The 21,558-nt window shown below is 38.7% G+C and overlaps 1 protein-coding gene across 8 annotated transcripts in view; it reads right to left on the bottom strand.

The window, feature by feature from the left end:
- SMYD3 (SET and MYND domain containing 3) overlaps positions 1-21,558 on the bottom strand; it is a 397,555-nt gene that overhangs the window by 189,539 nt on the left and 186,458 nt on the right. Inside the window, exons 1-2 of one of the 8 annotated variants that reach the window (XM_032102635.1) lie at positions 1,948-1,969; positions 684-812 (exon numbers count right to left, since the gene is read on the bottom strand). The exons of the other annotated variants lie outside the window; for them this stretch is intronic. The gene's annotated coding sequence lies outside the window, so the exon portion shown is untranslated. Of the gene's footprint in view, positions 1-683; positions 813-1,947; positions 1,970-21,558 lie in introns of those variants that run through there. 8 annotated transcript variants of the gene reach the window in all.

Raw genomic sequence — 21,558 nt, 5'->3', positions numbered from 1 at the left:
AGGAAATCACCTCTTGAAATCCTTTCCTGAAGTGGAACCGTGAGCTGAGTCTGCCAGGAAGAACTGTAAGACTCACCTCCTCACTTCTGAGCAGACAGAACAAATGAAAACAAAAATGAAAAGCATCCATTCATCCTTCCTATTTGTCTATACCAGCCCTGTGACCCACCTTCAAAAAATTAGGTTTATGGAAACACAACAATATAACCAACTTAGCACGCAGGAGATAAAATGGTGATGCAAGGTGATAATGGTGTCTCAAAGGGCAGAAGAAATTCAGAGTTGACCTCTGCAAAGAATATGTAACCCTCTGTTCGACTTGGGTCTAGACAGTTTTAGTGGACATATGTTGGGGTCCCTCCCCTGCAGACATATTTTATTTCTCTGTCAGCCATTTAAATGCGAATTCACATCTACCACACTTTCGTATGTGCACACACAAATGTGCATTAAAAAAAATTGTCAGGGAAAAAAGTGACAGTTGATGTAGAGCAATAATCCTCTGGCAGAACGGTTTACAAAAGATGACAGAAAGCAGGTAGCACAAGTAAACCTCTGGAGAAGATGCCATGGGAAAATGAGAAAGCATAGTCAAAGAAGATCAGATAATCAGGGCACTGGTATAACAAACACAACTGAATTACTAGAATTTAAAATAAACATAGACTAGATCATAAACTTACAGGTGTTGTCAATGTACAGCAAACTTGAAAGAAAAATCCTCCGTGACTAAGGATGAGTGAGTCGTGTGATCAGTTAAAGAGAACAATCTGAATTCAAAATAAAAATGTCCCCAAGACAAAAAATGGCACCTGTGAAGGGAATAAAGGAAAAAATGTTATTAAAAAACCAAACCAAACCAAACAAACAAAAAACCCACCAAGTAAGAATCCTATGGAGCTGAGCAATAACAAAAAAAATGTTCTACAAAGTTAAAACTACAGGGAGGAAAACAGTCACTTTCTAAGAGGATCAAATGCTCAAACAGCATCAGTGTCAAGTGCTGAGAGTCTATCAGTCTTACCACAAGAAAAAATGTGCCATGTACACTTATTAAATTCCCAACACTGCAGTGCAAAGCTGTAACACCTTTCACAGTATACTAACAGTATAACAACTGCCTCTGGAGAGGCTGGGAAGTTAAAAAAGCTAAAAATGAGCATTTGATTTTTAAAGTTGCTTGGGCAGCAACTGAGTACCATATTAAGACTTTAATTTAATGAGAGCAGTGATGTATACTAGAAAAGCTGGATTTATTTTATAACAACTGTGCACTGACAGAGGATGGCAATCCCTGTCAGAGCCCTGATAGTAACCCAGGATATATCTTTTCACCATATGCTTCTAGTGGTCTCTTCGCCAGTGTTGGCTCGGACTACATGATCTCCAGAGGTCCCTTGCAACCATTCTGTGATTATTTCCCCAGCTGAAGGGGAAGGAAGATGACAGTGGTATATTTTAGGAAGCACACTCAGATTCATTATACTAGACAGATAATAACTCCGTGTTAATAGCATTTTCATCAAGTCAAAGACTGGAGGAGCAGAAGAGTCTTAGTTATCCTGTAGTAAAAAAGTTATGGGGACACCAACATTTACACACTGCATTTGTGTGAGATTTTCATTTAGTTAAAAGAACTTCCAAGATTATTGTAGCTGAAAGAAGTTGAGAACAAAAAATAAACTCTCATTTGTTTATTGTGTTTAAAGTAAATATTGTTTGCTCAACTTCCTTGAAATATTGCCTTGAGTATTTATATTTATTTCTTCCTGCAACAGATGAATAACACTTTGAGGAGAAAAATGTAAACCCAATGACATCTGCAAACATTCTGACTAGCATCTAAAACAAATGTTATTGTATGACTAACCCCCTTCTTTGTTTATTCCCTTTAAAGAATAAAACAGGAGTTCAATTTTAGTTTTGCTAATTACACAACATACTTACCATAAATTGTTGACTATCGGGTGCTAAGTGCTACTTACCTGCAAAACAAATCAAACACACAGAGAGTTACTTAACAGCACAATGAACTACATAGAAGAGTGGATATAATTTACATGGCTTGATGATCATTCCTTTTCTGAATAGCAGAATTAGATGAAAGAACAGGGTGAACCCAAGGATTCAGGAAAAAAAAAAACTTAAGAACTCCAGCCGGAATACTGATGACGTAAGTGGAAAGCTCAGTCTCGGCAAAAGCGCTTTATGACTTGAACTTCACTGTCCCCAAGGTGAAGGGAAAACTACCAAAACTAGAACTTGTTTGCTCTGACTCTCAGAATTGCTTCTGTCCCACCTGAGACGAGCATCTGTAACACGGGATACAAGCTCTTTATGAGGTACAGTCTCTAGTGTATTTGTTTTCCAGACTAACTTCACAGGAACCACGACCCGATATTGTTTATCTTACACTGAATTTCACAATTTAAATGAATTCATTAGCAAACTCTACTAAGGCCTGTACATGCTCACTAAGAGTTGAGTAAGAATAGGCCTATTACTGCATTTGACATTGCTCTGTCTTGGCCTCATTTTTCTTCTAAAAAACTTCTCTTCCTCTGAAAACTATAAACAGCTGTTAAACTATAAGCAGCTGTTACCATCTGTCTATCAAAGGTGACAAAATTGCGAGGTTGCAAGTAATTAATAGCAGTATCTTTAATCAAACAATGATAGAAATGTTGGTTGGAAGGAGCCTCTGGACACCATCTACTCCAACTTCCTTTATTTGGAGTGCATAAAATTAGATCAATTCTTGATTTTAGTGTTCTTTGAAATAGAACTCTCAAACAAGAAGTTAAATAAAGGGACAACCCATGTTTCACTGACAAAATATTATAATTAAACAGTTCTCAGTATGTATTACAGTCAGACACTGCATATTTTCATAGCAGAAACACTATTATTGTGGTGCTTGGAAATACAAAGGTTTGAAGTTAATAGAGTCAACAGCTTGCTCATTCAAACCCCAGTTTTGCAGGAAATTGTCTGAATACTCTTAAGTATGCAGCATCTTTGACACTATTATACCAAATACATGTTATTCATCCCGTAACTCATAAAATGTATATGAATATGACAATTTTTTTTAGTACATAATCCATACCATATCAAATTCATGCTTTTACAACATATACATGATGTCCAAATTCTAAATTCATAGACCCATCCTGCATTCATATTGGGATCCTGGCAGCTTCCATAACAGAGAATTCTGACAAGTTCATTTAGAAGTATCATCTATTATAATCCACCATGGCAATGATTTCTTTTGCTTTGAAGATTTAAAATAAAATACAAATTTGAAAAATAAAACTTGTCAAAACAAAAATATTTATTTTGGGAGAAAAATAAATAAATAAAAACAGGGATGAAGGCAGTAGAAAGAAATTCTCTCTAATAGCTTTGCCACTGATCATACCATAACCTTTGTTAAATGCATTTCATCACAGCTCAAAATTTAAAACAGGTCTCATGTGCAGTCAAAATAAATTCAGAAAAGGTTCACAGGTATATTCTTCTTTTAAGCCGAGTTTGTTAATCAATCATGCTAGAGAATATAGAAAAACAATCTTTAGATTCCTGACTATCAGGAGCAGTTACTTTTCATAACTTGAATTCCCCATGGGATGTAAGGATATTAATACAATACACTACTCACAACATTATGACATGCTATAACTATCTCCATGGATTCTAGAAACAATTTTGACCATTGTGATAGACTGGGTACTATCCAAAAGAAACAAACCCAGTATTTATTTTAAAATATATGGGTACAAGTGCACTATACTTTGATCACACTGACAAAAACTTGAAGAAAGCCAAGGGCAGCTGGGGCTGGGAAAGGATGATGCCGATTTAAACTTTAAGATTGACAGCTCTGTTTGGGATAAGGAAAGCTGAGTGGATGTTATTCAGCAAGGGAAAATCACTGTGGAGGAAGAGAAGATGTAGAAGTAATATATTAAAAATAAATATGGAACTTGAGGGCATGTTTAGTGTAAAGTCAGCCAAATGCTTTGCTAAAAAATGTGGCCTTTGTGGTCTTTTGAAACTATTACCATAAATTTTTTTTCTCCCCTAGAGCTAAGTTCCTAAGCAGACATTAAAATATTTGTAAATGGTAATTAGTATTCAGAAACACATTTTAGCATGAGAAATAGAAATGTGCCCTGAGGAGCTGAACCTTGATGCCCTGGGACAACTCTGTCCCCAGCACCAAGCCTGGGCAAACAGCTTCCCAAGGCCTAGTGCTGCCATGGCTCCAGAGGCACAACATGACACCAGTGCCCGCTCCTGCATGAGTGAATCCCGGGAAAGCCCAAGAAAAGTGCCAGCAAGTGACAGTGGAGGCTCTGGGGAGCACAGACACACAGGTCTGCCATCCTGGTGACACAGAGTGATAAGCGCTGCTTGAGTCTTTAAGAATCTGGAAAAAATCTGAACTTGCAAACCAGTTGGAGGGAAAGAAAATCTGCTAAGAAAAGCTTCTCCAACTAAAGTGAACTCTGGGAACAAATATAATTTCTCAGGAGATCCAGCTCCAGTGTTTGCACGGGTCTGTTACTTACATGCTGCTTGTAATAATAAATCTGGCGCAGGGTGCACTGCTTTAAGGAAGAACCAAGTCTATTCAAATTTTACTCATCTTCTCCAACAAAAAGCTGACTGGCACTTTTGCACCTGCTCCTACTCAGCACAAGCAATCAAGTACATGTGATTTGTCTTCACAATCTTCCCAGACCAGCCTTTTCATAGCACTTCATGCCCTGTTCTTCACTCCTGCACACTGGACAAGTTCTGCTTCAAGCTGGCCACAGAAACAAAGCCAGCATTTGGCCTCAAGAATTTCCCAGTCCAAAAATTTCATTGATGCAACAGTTCCTGCCTTCATGTGATGACAATAAAATTGCACCAACAGTGCAATCTAATGCCATGCCCCTGAGGATCACTTAAAACTACTGGCTTGAATCCTACCATGGACATTTTCCTCCAGGAAGGAGAAATATAATACTCTCAAAGATTTATAGAGAGCTGTTGAAAAGCGTTTGCCAACCTCAGGAAAAGTTGCTTTTACTGAGTTTGGAAAGAGGGGAAAACAACACAAAAACTGTAGGTGTTCTTGGTTTGCTTTTTGAAGCCATTAATTGATCAAATGGCATACTCATCATATAAATATCTGGCATAGCTGAGTGAGGCTACAAGATATAAGGATGTGCTTTCAGTGAACAGGCTGTGATTCATTTGTTACTCATAAGAAATTACTTTACTCCCATTTTGCACAGGCATGGCAAAGCTGCACAGCTACAGATTTCTAAAGTCACAAAAGAAGGTCTCCAGGTTCCAGGTTTTTACATGTTATTCACACTAACAGTGCCAATGTCCACTGGGGCAAAAAGGAAAAGAGTTGTTTCTGTTTGCACAATAACCTATATCTGTAGAAAAATTTTCCCTATAAAGAACAAGGAACATTCCTATAGCTCTCCTTCAAAATTCCTACTGTAATCCCAATAGAAAGCTGCAATATCTGGGCTTCACCAAAAATTTATTAAAACTAACACTCTCCTTTGAGCCCAGAAGAGATCCATGACCTGGTTTCTTCCACCTATGCTCAGAAAAAAGGATTTATTTCTTTGGACAACAAATAAAAATACTTTAATGTTAAATTCTGGTTTAGTATATATTTCTGTAATGCATATGTTATTTCTCCGATAGGACTGTATTTCTGCTTACCAAGCACACCCTGTCCCCCCAGTCTATATGTGCTATAACTGATCTACTTTAATATACATTAATAAAATCTACTGCCTAAAAAGTTTTATTCGCTTCCTAAAAATAGTGCTCCAGCTTTCAAACGCATTTAAGGTGTAATTTCAAAGACCTTACACACTGACCTAATCAAAAGCAAGTTGAACCCAAAATTTGGATCAAGTTTTTGGTGCTCAAAAAAAAGAATTTTTTTAGTGTATTTCTTTGAACTCAAAGGCATCAAATGCAGTTTTGGAACTATATCTTAAACATAATTTTTTAGAAATAATAATTAAAAAATCAGGAATTAAGTAGTTCCTAAAAAGAAATTTTAATGAACATGCACCCACAAAGTTAGTGTTCTGGTATGAATCAGAACTTTATTTCTTATCAAAGAACAACAATCACATCATTCTCTCCACCCATAAAATGTGAACAGCAACTGTTATTCAAGTATTGGTAATGGGTAAAAAAAAGGCTTATATCAAAATTATTGCCTTTTGGAATCAATAGTGTTAAAAATAAAAAATTGTTTTTAAATTAAGTGTAGATCTTGGTGTATTCTCATTCTACCCCAACACTTACCATAACAATGCACTTCATTCCTTTTCTAAAAACCTTAACATCTCTCGAAGTTATGGGGCAATCCTGGAATTCTTACTCAAACAATCATTAAGTTTTGCTGGACCAAGGACTGTAGATTTTGAGCTTAAAAGAGAACCTGGACAGGAAAATTTCTCCTGCCAATAGATCTTTATGTAATACCTTGATTTCTGTTACAGGTCTGGCTTAATCTGGGTAAGTTCTCAGGTGGATTGCAACAAGTATTACTGAATATACAAACTCAGTTGATTAGCTTTAAAAAAACTGCATCTCTTCCCTATAAACAAGTTCTCTCCCTCATGTTGAAAGGTATTGGTGTCAGGATGAAAGCTGGTACATGAAAGCTGCAGCATGGTTGATCACCTCGCTTTCAGCTTTTCCCAGTATGGCGATGCAAAAGCTCCAGATTTCATTTTCAAAAACACTCCTTTCTCCAAACATCAAACACTCATTCATGTTACCAGCATAAAAACTACTTAGAAACAGCCACAATAATAGCTGTGATCATACATGCAATTATGCACTACAAGAAATTGATGAAAGTTTTGTTCCAGAAGCTGGCAAATTTGCATGGATTTATCCAATCTGTACTTTGGATAGTCATTCATCCCAAGAAAAAATCTCAGAAGCTCAGTGGTCAGCAGGGTTAAAAGTCTGTGCTTGTGCTAAAAGGTGACATTTGAAATGCAGTAGATATGCTGTTATTTTTATCTTTGCACATTCCTAAAAACTCCCCGTGACACAAAATCCAATAATGCTGAGATTTGCTAGGCAAAACCTGATCTAAACCAACACAACAGGGGTTCATACAACTTAGTCTGCAGTTCCATGAATTCAGGGTAAATACTCCTATGGATCAATCTAGTTCAAAGACTTTTTTTGCCTAAAAACTTAGAGACACTGCAGTCACTGTCAGTAACTGACCTTGATGCAAACCTCAGCTGATTATCTGGCAGACATCCCATTTCTGACAGGCAGCTTCTGTTTCTTTTTTAGCTGCATTAGCCTTTCCAAACCATTGATTGTTCCATCTCTCATCAGCACGGCTATTTTCTACTCTCTCTCTTTGAATATTAAATAGTGGAATAGAAATTATTCTTTTCATTACTTCCTCAATACTTTCCTGTTCCAAAATAAGCCTCTTCAATATCCTTTAATTTCCATTCTTTTCCTTATTTTGAACTCACATGTCATTCATTCATCACATGCCTCTTACTATTTGTTTATTGATATTTCTGCATTCTGCCTAAGCCCTCTCACTGTTACAGATACATTTAACACTAACTTGTTATTTTCCAGTTAAATATCTGTTTCATATATTCTCTCATATTACTCTACTCCATATATGATCACTAAATACGTAACAATTGTTCAATTAAATAGAAAATATAGAAATGCTGCAACTATGGAGAATTTCAAATCATGACTTCATAATCACAAATACTAGAACCAGCTTTCAGATGGAATTCGCTTTAATTTAGTTTGCTTCACCAACAGGCTATCCAAAACAAAACCCTTAAGTGGATTAAAATGCACGAGCTAAACATTCAGTTGCATGATTTGGCTTTAATTGCTTGTAAGAGCATAAAATTATGCCAAATAAAACACACAATTGAAAAAAATTCAGTCACTATTCTAAGGAAATAGCTATTTTTTGTTCAGTCATGGAAAAATACTCTGAATTGGAATGCACAGGGACCCAGCATACACACTGAGTACACCTCATTCAGTCTCTCACAAATGTCTCTCCTTATGGGCTGACATATCTTTACCTTGGACTTCCTCAGCAGAAATGCACATACAAAGATCATGCCCAGTCTACTGAAACATCAGCAAAGTCCCTGGCCTAATGTGGGCCTTTCCATGATGTGTCAAGCCTTCGACAAGCATGCAAGGTGCAGGCCCTGGGGACCATCTGGGATTTGCCAAGCAAATTGCAGACATGCTGTTACTCCTGTCCATGTGCTCAGGAAATAACAGGGCACAACAGGATCAACCAAAATGCTACCATATGTACTGAAATGCCAGTCAAATTACTCCTGAACACAATGTCTACCCTGAAAAACACAAATGGCATACTGAGCAAAAGGCTGCCCCTGCAGACCTCCATGTCAAACTCAGTCTGGTTTTGTTTCTGTTTCATGTAGTTTTACAACTGCTCCTTCTGAAGGCTGCTGCAAGGCCTCACCATGTTCTTGTTTAAAACATTTTCTAATTAACAGTCTTCATCTATTTCTTCCCATTACACCTATTAGTGGTAATGAACTTAACAGAGAGCAGTAAGATGCCTTTCAAAGTCTTCATTTGACTTCTCTGAACAACCAAACTCTTTTATTCCTCCCTATTCCCCATAATCAATCATTTTCATAGCCCTGCTTTGTACCTGCTCCACTTGGATATCATCTCTAGCATGACTTGAGCTGCATTTAAAAACCATCTCTGGAAATTCCTGAGCCAATAACTTTCAAGAGTGCATTTGCCCTTTTTATTTCAGCATGATACTAGTGGCCGGTGGTGGTGGTTCATGGTATGGCTTGGCAGAACACACCAGTACATACTGGTCAGTCGTTTCCAGACTGGTGGAAATCTCTGGGAATGGTGGCTCACATTCTATAAACAGTTCTTGTTATCTGTCCCCAGACACTGCAATACAGTTCTGTTGACTGAGTATTTTTAAGACAAGGTGGTCAAGTATTGAAACAGCTTGCCCAGAGGAGTTTCAGATCTCCCTCCTTGGAGGTATTCAAGATTTGAGTGGACACAGCCCTGATACAGAAAGCTGATCTAATCAGACCTGCTTTGAAGAAGGGGCTGTGCTAGATGACCTCCTGGAAGTCTCTTTCCACTTAAGTTATTCTAGAGTCCTTTTATTCTAGTGACTTGAATAGCCAGTTTCTTAAGATTGTTCAGCTGCTATTATACATAAGGTACTACTCTTTTCACCTATTTTGCAAGATTTAAGCCAGTGCAGCAATTTAATTTTATCCTCATTTTTCCTAACTGCAGCAATAAAGCTGTGTTTTTCATTTGTTGTAGGCTTTTTGTCCACTTCTTAAGGTCTGTTTTAAGAGTGGTTATTTGTCCAAGTAGATATGGAGTCTTTACATTTTTTTCCCAAGAAAGGCCAGAATAATTCAGGGTTTTTTACAGGCCTTGTACCTCTGACCTATGGAATCCTAGTCTGGCCCTATATTCAGTTCTTGAGCTCAAGAACAATATGAATGAGACTCCTTAAAGTTGATGCTTTCAAAGTTAGAAGATAAAACAAATTACCTGTTGCAATTATTAAAGGATCAGGGGCATGGATCATTGATAGAATGATGGGATCAATAAAAGAACTATACAAGCAATAGGCCTGGAAGCAAAAGGCCTGTGTGTGAGAAAAACTCTCCATGAGAAAGTCCCTGTGTGAAAAACAGGGCTGAGAACAAGAAGGGAGTTTGAAAAGGTACAGCTGTGGAGATAAGACCCGGAGGGAGGAGGGTGAACACTGAATTCTTTTAATCATAACATAACGGTAGAAGCTTGCCAATGTAAGTCCAATTAGGTAGAAGTAGAAATGTGCTTTGATAAGTTTTAAGCCACTTAAGAGTTAACAAGCTGGTATACTATATAAGTGCCTCTGGATTGCTAATAAACGGAGTTTTGCTCTTATCAACCATATTGGTTTGGACTGCATTCCTCCCCCCGCCGGAGTCCCCGGGCCTCTCTTCCTTTTACAATTCCAACAATTACCGACCTTTTGTCCATTCAATCAATAAATTTAAGTAGCATTACAGGGAGTCTCTTCACAGACACCATTTTGGCATGCCTAAGTCTAGCCCAACAGAGCACAATCCCCTGCTAGCACAGGGGCTATTAAGTAAAGAAATCTCTTTTATATCCTGAAATAACTGGGTTCAACCATCATTCTCCAATATATATTTAACAAGTAATACAGCATGGCTGTTGGGCATCTTATTGTGTGGCTGTGAGTCAGAGTCATATTCAAGGAATATAAAAATCACAATTCAGTTTGCAGTATTTATGATGCAATGTATGAACACAGGTGTTCGCTGAGCAATAATGAATGATGAGACTAAAAGCCAGACATCTGCTCTGAGTAATGTGAATAACTCCTGTTTGCTCCTCAAGAAGCACAGAGGATATGCACCTTTAAGCTGCAAATGCTTGACTGTATCAGCTGTCAGGTGCATGTCTCCCCTCAACAATCTGCAGGATAGAGACTTGAATTATTTCTGCTCAATTAATCACATTTTAGCCAGCATGGAACTCTGTAGTCCACTGAGAGCATAATACCATTAACACCCACACACACCTTTCACCTTAACCTTTCAGGCCAGGAAGCTAACTATTCCTGGAGGCAAAAGAGCCTGGTCTTGCTATGGAGTCAATAAACCCTCTGGCTTCACAGGACGTGGCCAGTTTGAATACAAAGGTAATTCCCTGCTCACAGGTGGGTATCATACAGAGATACCATCAATAAAGATTATTTCAGCTTGTAGTCCATGCTGTGGGAGTTAGCACCAGCTGGTAGAGGCTGGTATCTTCTCAGCTCTCTCCAAGTACACTTTCAACAACTGGGAGAGCCGGCCCTCATATTATGATTTCTGCTGTAATCTTAAACTATCTGGAGCCCTTCAGTAGTTCACTTTTCTAGTCTGCTAATTTACTTGCTCCAGCTCTTGCAAATCCTGAGAGTGCACACTTCTTAATATCTGAAATAGAGCTCTTTGAAATCAGGCTGCCAAAAGAGATGCACATACTTCTAGCTTGAAGCAAAAGGGTAACTAACATTCTAAAATTAAAAAAAACCAAAATAGCACAAGGCAGGCAGTGCTTCCCTGCTGACAAATGTGTAAGACAATGCAGTAGACATGCACTTTTGAAATGCAGGTGGGCTTTTATTCCTGGCAGTGCAATGAGAGAGGTAATTCCAGATGTGGGGAACACCCTTCAAAAAGGGATTTGCAATGATGTAGCACAGAGAAAGGCTGGAGCAAACTGGCACCATCTAGAAAGCTGGAAGAGAGCCAAACAAATTATGGCCCAGGCTCTTTGGAGCCCTGTTCCCCCCTTCAGTGGGAACTGCACAGGAAAAGGATGATTGTGTGAGGGCAGATGACGGGTATAGCCTTCATTGCTCATGGAAAGGGGTGTAAATTACAATCCCTTGTGCATACAGAGGCACAGCAAGGTTCACAATGCCTTATTATATTAAGCCACATTATGAAAATGACTGTTTACACTGGTTCATTAATGTTTGTACAGGGCTGTGAACATGCAAAGTGGTGAGTATCAGCACAGCGTACTCATTGTGTACGCTGGGTCCCTTTGCATTCCAACTCAGAGTATTGTTCCATGACTAAACAAAACTTTGACGTGTTCATGAGTGTTGTAACAAAAGAAAACACACTTTACTCATAACAATTATTGCCCATGAAACATGGTGTTTAGCATATTCTCTCTCTATATCATTTCTGACCACACAAAGTCAGAAAAGGGTATCATCAGTGTGTATTGTTAGACTGAGTAATTTATTCTTCCAAAGGACAAAATGTGTGCAATCATCAATAAATTAACAAATTCAACCCACTAAACTTACACATTTGGCACTGCGAGGCTATGTAAGTTCTGTGTTGTTAGAACACCTTTAGTCAGATTTAGTACAGTGCCTGATGTTGTACTGTCTGGTGAAAGGGAGGTTATTTCTCAGCTTTCTATTTTTTCTTTATTTTTTAATTCTTTTGTAACTCTAGCAGACCTCAAATCAACATGAGGTTTTAGGATTAAGTGCGGAGATCTATTGCCTGAGTTGAGTACTCCAGCATCTCAGAAAGTCAGTTTTGTTAGGATGCCAGCTGGAGCAGTAAATGCTATTAACAGAAGAAATACCTATCCTCTCTGCTGGGTAAAAGAGTGAAAGCAAGGGGGACTGCAAATAAATCTCTTCCCCAACCTCTGTGCCCTTGCAGGGCAGGCCCTTTCCTCCAGCCAGGGTTTCAGCTGAGCAATACCTGCTCATTTTCTGGATCAAAGCAAATCCTACAAGAGCTTTCTTGGTGCCCTTTCCTATATCTCCCTGCCATCCCCAGAGGCTGTCTGTGTCTCTCTGCCCCTCCTGGCCGCAGAGGCAGAACTCACCATGTGAACTTGGCTCTGCCCCAGCAGCTTCTCCTCCACTGGCTTCCCCAGTGACCATCAGGGGAAGGGCAGCCCTGTGCCCCAAAGGCATGTGCTGAAAGGGGTCACAGGGGCCAGGGCAGGCTTCCCCTCTCCTCGGCTACAGCCTGTTAGAGGAGCATGTGGCAGGAAGGGAACTGTTAAACTTCAAGCAGGTTAATAATGAAAAACCCTCGAAGACTGGGCCTGAGGCCAATCTCACTTAATACTAGTATTAATGACTGTCACAAAAATATAAAAAACAAACAAATAAATTCCCTGAGACCTAAATGTCTGGAGGGAGGATTGGGGTTCACATAGCAGGGGCTGGATTATCTGGAAGGGTAATAGAAATGCCATGAAATTTAATAGGAGTGTTCAAGGTCAGAAGCTTTGGGACTAGCAACAAGAATTTGTGCTATAAACTGTGAGGTTGTCAGATGGAGAAGCTATGTAGAGAGAAGCATGTTTGTGGAATACAGAATGTCTGAAAATCATCAGCCATGAAAAGAGTAAACACATCAGGTGATGTATACTCAGAAGAGTGAAAGAAGATTAATTTTCATGGTAAATGCCCCTTTGAGAGCTGCTCCTTTGAAATACTACGGACAATGCCAACCATGTTCCAGAAAGAGTCCTTCCAACCAGAACAGCCCCAGAAACAGGCTTCAAAACCAGCAAGATAATGTTCTGATGCAACAGGACTAAGCAACCTTGTTTTTTACTCTAGCAAGACCAGGACAGGAAGGATAGTATTCCTGTCTGGTCATTTACCAGGCAAATTAAACAGTCCAAAAGGGACATTAAGCTAACAGACACACAGGTATAGGTTTTAGAAGAAAATAAGAAAAAATTAGTCTAGCAGAAGATTTTTGGAAGTGCCTCTCCATCAGAGTCCCATCATCTTAGATGGGGTTTGAAAAGTTCTCGGCAAAGTGAAGGTCAGAGGAACAAATGATGAAACAGGACCTGATTTACAGTAGAAAAACTACTTCCTATATGCTACATATTGGCACCAGATTGTTTTCCTAGATTTTCCTCTGTGTTTCTTTGCAGCAAACTTTCACAAAAATTGTTTACTTTTTTTTAGCATTGCTGAATAGCAGTGTCAATGTTTTTCCCCTCCATTTCTTTCAAAAGTGTCAATAGCTCTTTTACTTTTCACACTAACGCTGTAACGCTGCATCTCTCAAACACCTGAAGGTACACCTGACAGCTAGTACCTGCTGTACCCCACAGAACCTCTTTGCAACACAGGAAAGTAAAATGTGCCCATTCTGCCTTGCTCCAGCTCCCTCCCCTGAGCTGATTGTTATTATTTTTGTGATTTTTGAAAGAGTATGATGCATTCCTTCAAATCTGTGCTGTCACACTTCCCTAGCCTACCTGTAAGAAATGCATTATCTGCATTGCTTCCACCACCCAAGTGCCATTGCAGATACATCCCTTCCCATTAAACAAGACCACTTGTTGTTGAGCAGCCCTGTCCTCAGCCTTGCACCACAGTAACTGCCCATGGATTATCCCCAGAGGGGAAAAAGCATGCAAAATGCAAATCAGGCTGCCGGAAAGACAAAACCTTGTGAAAGACAAAATCTGCAACAAGGAGGCCCAAAAAATTTGTATAAATAAGGCAGCAGCAAATATTTTGAGGAATGAGTTAAAGGAAGTAAAGAAAAAGTGGAATAGAAGAGTTTTCCTGATCTCAAATTCTAAAATCACCAGAGACACACGCAGCTCCTCAGAGCTCTCCCTGTGCCTGAGAGTGATTTCTGGAAGCCAGAAACATCTCATCAATGGTGCTAGGAAAAGTGGAAATGTATTCTGTGTTTTCCTTCACTACATGCACTACAGAAACAGCTGCTGGAGAAGGACAGCCAACAGCTCAGAGCTTCAGCTTGGATGGTTTGCAGAAAGAGCAGAGAAGTTGTTAAATTGAATGGGCAGAAAATGAAAGCCTTCCCTCAGAGGGATGTGTCCGCAATCCCCTGATTATCAACAGCAAAGACATTTCTTGAGAGAGCTGTTTGCTGTTGAAAATATTAATTTAATCAGATTAGGTTTGGTAAACATTTAAACAGAAAAAACAAGAACATTCTTGTCAATTTGAACAATACTGAACTTGAAATATTTCTATGCCCCTAAACCAGAATATTACAGAATGCTAATTTTTCCAAGCAGAATGACAGAAAATTCAAAAATGCTTAGCTCTCCTGGGGAATGAAAATTCCAGTTTCCAGTCAGCTTTCTCAGTTGTCACTGACAAAATTAGGATTTGGATTGTTCCCATGCTTTAAGTTTGCTTTAAGTGGCTCACAGTATTTCTGCCTTCACTGGGGCAAAAAAAGAGAATTTATTATGCAACTAATAGCAGCACTGACCTCTTCTGTTGCACCTTTCCAGCAACAGCTTTATTTTGTAGGCTGGAGACAAATGGTCCCTTCTTAAAAGTTAGGTGCCAACTGCTAAGCCATGAATTTAAATAAACAAAAAGACTTTTACAGACCACAACCCAGAAGCATGATCAGTTCCTCCTGACACTACATCTATAACCTAGACTTTGCTTTTCCAACAGCCTCAGACTCAAGCCCAGTGCTCAAAGCTGCATCTAGTTTTGCATCTAGCAAAAGCTTGATTTCTCTGGCTCCTTCTGTTAAAGAGCAAAGGTCTTTTTCACCTGCTCTAGGAGAACCACTTAAAAATTCCAAAAGCCTTAAAAATTTCAATATAAATGAGCTCCAAAAAAAGTTCAAGAGAAACAGTTTTCTCACTTCTTTGAGGTTTCCGTGTTAGAATCAGTCTTTCACAATGACTGCACATTAGAAAACTGAAATTGTTGCCAACATGAACACTACCCTTAGATCACAATATGAATTAATGAGCTTGCTTTTCACCTTTATCTCCCCGTTCTTCAATGCTTTCCTGCTCCTCCTCCCAAATAAATGAGCCATGTTCCTAATAAAATGCTTGAAAGGAAGACTGGGAAATTTAATAATAAAAAGCTCTCTGAAATTAAGTTTCTGGCACTGCTTTAAAAAAAAGAAAATGTTATTACTTGGTCCTTTGCTTTTCCCCAAAGCAAATTTCAGTCCTTTGAGGACTGCACAAATATAAAGCAGATAATTTACAAACCTTTTATTCGGCAATTTGCCTGGTCCAAATAATCAACTATAATAGGAATTTCCAACCGAGTATTTAAAGATGCTAGTATAGGAAGAGAAACTGCACACTGCAGAAAAAGAAAGTCTCTGTCTAAACTATCAAATACTAGACTTTCAATGGGGCACAAATTGTTGAGCATGTTAATGTTCATAGGAAATAGAAGGGAGCGTTAAGAAGTGAAAACCCAATGATAATTGCTGGAGTTCTTATCACATAATAAGTTTCCTAATCTCACCTCTTTCACGTTTGCTGCACTGAAGACAACAAAGAGAAAAATACCGAGTTTGCCTTATTCAAGTTCAAAACCAGAAATGAAAAAATATTTAGTGAAGCAAACCCAGACTTCTCCTCTGCTCATGTCTTATCAAAAGGAGTTACCAATATACTCTTGGCAATTTAGGAGACTGAAAAATGTCAACTCAATTGGTGAAAACTTAATCAGGAAAACAAATGCAAGGCTATTTCTCTAATCTTGCATCAGCCACAATGTTTTCAGGTTCTTTCTTACATAGCTCTCAAAGAACACTGTACAAAAATCAGGTTCCACTGAATTTTCTAGGAATTTTCCTGTTGCATTGGGTCAGGACTGTGCCATAATGCAATACATAATTCTGTAAAAACATTTAGCAAAGGACCTACAGGCTAAACTAAGAGGATCTGATACTGACATACATATCATGGTCAACTTCCTTGTAAAACAAAAATGGGCCAAGAAATTGGATTTGGAGTTTCAGGCTGAAAACCTGTTAGGTCCTGTGCCAGTTTAAGTTTAGACAGATTAAAATTTTGAAACCTATGAAAATGACACCTTGACATTTACAGGCAGGGCATCAAACTATTAATTTTTGACTGAGAAAAGTTGAGAAGAGGCATACATGTATCAGAAGCAGATAGCAGGCTCTGACATCCATTTTGCAATTAGTATGTTGTCTATCCAACAACAGCAAAGCATTCGGATGGATCAAAGGTACAAATTCTGTGCCATTTTTCACATGCTCAGAAAATTCTACTGGAAATTGTGTTTTAAAGTGGCCAGAATTTTCAAAAGACTACAGATAATTCCTAAATAGCTTATTCCAAATTTAGAACAAACGATGGATGAACAGTTATTTTTCAATCACTACTTTAAATAAAATCAAAGGTTGAGACTATGTAAGTGAAACTTTGACCCTATGAAATATAAAGAAAATTTATCTATGCCAGAATTTAAGATTTAAATTCAAGCACTACTTCAGCCTTACCTACCAGATCACTCATTTGATGCAAATCATTAGTGCAAAACAATGTCTGTTTTATTCTTTTACCTTAACTCTAAAACTTCTAATCACTTTCTACACACAAAGTTTAGCAATGAAATATGTGTAACTAGTGTTACTGAAACATTCCATATAATCTTGATTCTACCTTGATTTATCTCTCATATACAGATTAGTGAAAAATGTACATAGAAGATTTTATCTGCAGAACTGTCTCCAACAGTAATGTTAAAAGAAGAAATCTATGAAGGCTTACAGAAGCCTCTTTTGCTCCCACAGGACCTGTCAAGATCTTCTGAATAACTACCAAGAATAAGATTTTTGCATATAGATTTCTGATTAAGCTGCAAATAAGTTGCTATGACGTAGCTGGACAACTCCCTGTGCTTTGAGAACTAGAGGAGGCTTAGAAAAAAAACCTCATGGCTACATTAAAGCATGTTAAGTGTAGAATGGTTAAAAAGCATCATCTTCTCCCTCACAAGAGCAACGTGGAAAAGTGCTTCCATGCCACCACTGCTGGCATATTTAAGGCTGTGGTGGGGCTGAAGGTATCCAAACCTCACTTGCTCCTACAAATGTCTCTTTCAGCAATATCTGTTAGTACAGGCTCTTGGATGTCTCCTGTCTTGCAAGCAGTGTAAAGCATTTCCAAAATCTTGCATCTTTTAAACAGCACAGAAGACACAGTCGTCTCTGGTTTAGCTTAATTAAAGCAGGTCCCCCTGATGAAAGGTCAGGTTATGCCTTTAAAAGGTTAAATTATGCCACATAATCATATTAGGTTTTGCTGTGGATAGGCACAACTAAAGGTGCTTGGTTTTTTCCTTATGAATAGGACTTGTATATTTATACCAAGATCAAAAAGAGCTCAGTGAAAACTGACAAAGTGTGTAGAGCTCAGTGAAAACTGACAAAGTGTGTATAGTCCTTGGATGAATTAGAAAAGCCACAATCCGTAAGCAACTCTGTAAGAAGGATTCCCAAGTGGACAATCTCATACTGAATGATGCTACTTTTCAGAGGTGAAAAGGGAGCAGAGAGAGATTATCCCTCCACATCTTCTTCATGCCTGGTGTAAAATAAAGTGGGGTTTTCTGAAAAAAAGAAACAAATTAAACCACGTAGCTTATGGATTCACTATAGAGCTGAGCCAACTGTGCTGAGAGAAGAGATGCTCTGCTCCTGAGAAGGAATCATTCATGGCTTCTAGCAGCAAGGGGAACAGAGTTTTTATGCACCCTTCCAGAGAAACAATTAACAGGGACCTTCAGCTTTACTGAAAATGTCAGAAAATGGCCTTCTCTAGTTTCAGAGTGAATTCAGAAGTAAGTAACCAAATAAAAAAATACATCATACAGTAGATTCCACATTTCTGGAGCCTGCTTCTGATATTCTTCATAGGACTGACAAGAAGGGTTTGGCTGAAAAGAGCCAGATGTGTCCTTTCATTAACAACAGGCTGCATTTTACTTGAGAAGACACGCCACTCTACCACACATCACCTGCTTTGACAACAATGCAGAAGTCTGGGAGAAGTGGTTGGCACTTGCTCCTACAGCACCATTTGAAGGATCCTCAACAGACATCAAACAAGGACACACACTGAGGGCATGGAAAAGCCACCAGGATATGGCTTGGATGCTGGGGTCCCTGAAGGGGGTTGCACCACACAGTGGGCTGTACATCCCAGTGCCAGGGAGGACAGCAGCTTCCTGGGTCTCTGTGTGTCTTAGTGCCACTGCATGGGGGTGGCTCACCACAGCTCAGCACCCCTCTGACTACTGCACCATTCCTTTCAGTGTTACTGTCCTGCAGGATTACTTTTAAGTCACAGACCTCAGACCAACCTGGAAAGTTAAATCCTCTGGAGAGTGAGTGCAAATAGGACTACCTGTAACTCCCACTCCTCACCCAGCTGCACCACCATGGCTCCTCGGATCTCTGCAGCCGAACAGAAATCCCATAGCAGAACAGCAAAGGATTTTGGGGGGTTATTTTACTTTTTCCTCCCAGGAGAAAGGAAGTCAGAGGTAAGAAACAGTACTTGTTAATATTTTTATTTTGACTGTACACTTCCCTCTCTCTTCTGGCTTGTGATATTTCACTGCTGCTGCTGACTGAGGTCTGCTACACTTCCCCACAGAGGGGACAGCACAGGTGAGCCAGTCTGGCAAAGACTACCCTCCCCTTGGACACTCATATCCCTCACTCAGCTCAATAGGGCTCTCCTCTCCAGCACCAGTTTTCATTCTCATCCCAATCCTGCAGCATGAGCAGCGCACTGCAATCCCTTAATCTATGGTGCAATAAAAATAAGTGCTGCTCACACTGTTGCAAAGTCCCCAGGCAGCTCTACCTGGGAGCTTTCATAATACACTGACTGATTGGAGTTTTCATTGCCTTCCTGGCCCCTCGGACACCAGGATTATACTTCTCAGAGGATTATACTTCTGCTCATTCAAGCAATAATAGTGAGTTTCTGGGTAAGCAGAAATGTAATACTTCAGGGTGAAAGAGAAGATTCTTAAACAGAAAGTTACTTCACTTGACTGAAATGAATGGGATAGCCTTATGTCAATTCCTGTACTTTTATCTACAGGGAAGATCACCTCCTACAGTCCTTTGAGAGAAACCTACAGCAACCATCAGGGAACAGCTGAAATTAAGCACTCCTAATGCTTCTTTGGTTCTGCATTTCAGCCTTCAGAAAACTTTGGGTTGGCCAGTTCAAGAAACAGACCTGAATCCAAAATCCAAGCCCAGAGTAAAGATGCAAAAAACCTCTGGGGTCCTTGGAGTTCAGTGTTCAAGACATCCTAAAACATTCTAGTTTTGGTACTGCTGCTGACGAACACATAAGCCTCAGAAAATGTCATCTCTTCATTCAACGCAGTCCAACAGCAACTGGAGATTTTCTCATCTCCATTTCAGTCAATATTTCTTTTAAATCTTTTTATCCACATATAAAGTGGGGCTAATGTTTCAGAACTGCATCAGTCTTGTACAATAACCAGCACTAAATATTCCTGTCCATAGAGTTTGTTTATTACCCTGAATCTCCTGATAATTTTCATATTACTCTATATGGCTATTTGCCTTTATGTATCTCCCTGGTTCCTATTGTAGATGTAGGAACTTTCCCAGTTCCTTTGTATAATAATCCTTGTAGACAAAACAAAACAAAACAACAACATCAACCACAAAAAGAAGTAGAAAAAGTAGCAGTGAAATATTTTCTGTTAATACAAACAGCTTAGACAATAGGTTAAATTCATTCCTCCCTGAGGGAGGGAGATTCCCCTCTGATTAGATTTCAGTGGAGTAGGAAGCAGACAATTAGATGATGAGACAACATTTCCCACTTTGGAAAGACTGTTTGAAGGGTTTCAAATTTTTTTTTAAACATAATTAAATGATAAACAGATTTGGGTTTCAGTTTTTAAAACAATCAACTTTAAATGTAACTGAATTTCATTCATTCCAGTGCTTAGAAAACATTTCTTTGTCTTAATACACTCCATCAAACAGTGATAAGCAAAATTTGCCTTATATTAGTGTTGATTTATATTTGTGCATATATAAATATTTGTATATTTATCTTAAATTCCTCCCTCCCTTCCAATGAGTAAGTTTTCTTTATGTGAACATCTTCTATATTATGGAGCATCTACACATAAATCTTTTTTTTTTTTGCAAAACCTAAATAAGAACAATAACCTTGGTTTTGTAAAGACCACTACAAATATCTCAAATTTGTTGAAAACTGAAGCTAAAGCCATAACTTATATTTCTCTTAAGTCCTATATAAGCTGTGAAAACTTTGATTCTTTAGTTCAGCTGATCTAACAAAAACCCCACTAAAACAAACAAACAAAAAAACACCACTTTTTTTTATTATTATTAATTCTCTTCTGTGCATATAACCCAAGATGGCATTTTTGTCAGACGGAGGCAGCTGGCAGCAAAGTTGCCTGTCTCTGTTTTGCAGATATTTGTAGTTGCCAGCTATTTGGAAGAGTCCCCAGTCTTGTCTCACAGTAAGTCAGGTTGTGTACCCGGCTGGCATCAAGCCACAGCCATTATGGCAAACTGCAAAAAGCTTTGAAGAAGAAACAGATTTTCACAGAAAGACCAAAAAAAAAAAAAAAAAAGTAACTGGACTGCAAAGTGCAAGACAAAAATTTTAAGGTATTCAGAATGAAACTCTGCAAGATTTTTTTGTACTTCCGGATTTCAGAATATCATCTAGTTTGGGATCATCTGTCCTTTCAGTAGAAGTGTTACCAGCATGCAGCTGGGAAAGCTGTCTAATCCAATCCTCCTGATCACATTAAGAGAATTTATTGCATGTCCTTGAGCTCTTACCTGATTCTAAACAGATGGCATTTTAATAATAACTTCTTTAGGACACTCAAAACTTCACAGGAGCCTAAACAAGCAAAAGTAGTTTTGAAGTAATGCACTTTTGTGGGAACAGCTACAATAAATCTTATACTCTCTTGAACTCCTAAAGAGCTTTTACTGTGCTAGCACACAGTAAGGAGATACAGAAATTAATACAGACATATTGATTAATCAGCCTATTTGACAACAACAGTTGGGGTGATGACGATGTCAG

This window comes from Corvus moneduloides, chromosome 3, assembly GCF_009650955.1.
Source record: "Corvus moneduloides isolate bCorMon1 chromosome 3, bCorMon1.pri, whole genome shotgun sequence".
In the NCBI taxonomy this organism is placed as follows: Eukaryota; Metazoa; Chordata; class Aves; order Passeriformes; family Corvidae; genus Corvus; species Corvus moneduloides.
This window is presented reverse-complemented; position numbering and strand designations above follow the sequence as displayed.